Raw genomic sequence first — 1,634 nt, 5'->3', positions numbered from 1 at the left:
ATGTATAATTTTAATTTTAATATAAATATTATTATATATTTTTTATTAAAATTTTTGGCCTCTTCAAATATTTTTTCAAGTTTCGTCTGTACTCTTACGTACTCTCATTCTCTATTAAATTAGTTTGTAATTGATGTAGAAAATTTGAAATTATATGGTTATTTTAGTCTTTTTATATAATATTTTAGTTTTGTCCATGTGTATCCAAACATAATACTGAACATTACATTAGTGTCCTGTACATCGTATCCAAACACAATATGCAGCCTTAAAACCGGAGGAGAACCATCGAACCGGCCGGTTTCCAGTCAGTTGAATCGGACAGAGAACCGACCGGTTTAAAAGAAACGGCGTCGTTTTTGCTAAATTTGCTTACTTTCGCTGTTGGTTCTAAAGCTCCTCCGTTTCTTTCTCCCTTTCTCCCTCCGTTTCTTTCATTCACATTTCACAGAAACTCAGCCAAAAAACCCTAGCACTATAAGCCTACACCACCGCCGCCGCAAGGAGTGGCATACTGCCGCCGTCCGTCCGTCTATCTAGCTTCCCTCGTGCTCCGAGTCTTCAACCCCCGTTCGTTGTCACCGATCGCAGCTGCTTCCTCGAGCTCGGCGTCCGTCGTCTTTGTATGCTCAGCGCGCTCAAGTTTGCGCTCAAGTTTGAGCTCGGCATACTTCCTTCGTTCGCGTTCTTCGCCGTTCAAGTTTGCTCGGCGTTCACCGTTCGCGTTCACTCGCTGTTCACCGTTCGGGTTCGCGTTCGTCTGGAAGCCACGTTGCCCTGCTTCAAACTCTGCGACCAACCCGCGCGCTCCACCTAGCCGTCGAACTGCTCTCTTTTGTCGCCGCAGTGAGTTCCCTAAACCCACCACCAGACAATACACTCACACAACACCAATACTCTGCTTGAAACTCTGCAACTTCTTATTTCTATTACAATAAGTAACTACTTGATTTGGCAGTGGTTTGGATTTTTTTCATAGACTGAATTAAAGTATACAATAGTTATGTTCTCTTCTCTATCAGATTGATACTAAGCTTTGAATTCTCTTATTTCGTTTCAAGTTTACCGCACTCAACATGTTTGATGAAATGCCTTAACCATGTTTCGGGTTGGTTTTATCATTTCTAGCTTTTAGAAACTTAGTTGATTGCATGTGAAATTAGAATAATTGGATCTTAGTAATTAGGAAATTTTAGCTGCACAAATAGCATCTTTGTATAAAACATATTAGCATGATGATTCCACTTGTATTAGTGTTCTTCTGGTAAATTTTAACGGTTAGTGTGAACTTGTTAATTTGCTAATTGTTCTTGTGTTGTTGTTCTGTTGTTCTTCTGTTATTTTTATTTTATTTTTTGTTGTTGTGATTTTCTGTTCTTGAACCTGTTAAGTTGATAATTTGCTAAATTGTTAGGTTTCTGTGATTTAATTTGTTGGATTTTCTATTTAGGTCTTGTTCTTGTTTATTTGCTAAATTGTTGTTGTGTATTTATTCTTGTCTTTGAGATTCTTGCTGGATATTGGTGATTATTGATTTATTATATTCTTCATGTTTTCATTGTTTTCTTCTTCTGAAGGAAAAAAAATTCTGTTTTCATTGTTTTGTTGATTGTTTTTTTTGTTTCAGAAATTAA

General features: G+C 37.3%; 1 protein-coding gene across 3 annotated transcripts in view; it reads left to right on the top strand.

Annotated features, from left to right (window-relative positions):
• Positions 1 to 407: 407 nt before the first annotated feature.
• Positions 408 to 1,634, top strand: part of LOC107475882 (suppressor of mec-8 and unc-52 protein homolog 1) — an 11,525-nt gene continuing 10,298 nt past the window's right edge. For 2 of the 3 annotated variants that reach the window (XM_016095661.3, XM_052259852.1), the window contains exon 1: positions 408 to 846. The gene's annotated coding sequence lies outside the window, so the exon portion shown is untranslated. The remainder of the gene's footprint in view (positions 847 to 1,634) is intronic. The other variant, XM_016095585.3, reaches the window with a different exon arrangement.

The sequence above is a fragment of the Arachis duranensis genome, chromosome 1 (assembly GCF_000817695.3).
Source record: "Arachis duranensis cultivar V14167 chromosome 1, aradu.V14167.gnm2.J7QH, whole genome shotgun sequence".
Taxonomy (NCBI): Eukaryota; Viridiplantae; Streptophyta; class Magnoliopsida; order Fabales; family Fabaceae; genus Arachis; species Arachis duranensis.
This window is presented reverse-complemented; position numbering and strand designations above follow the sequence as displayed.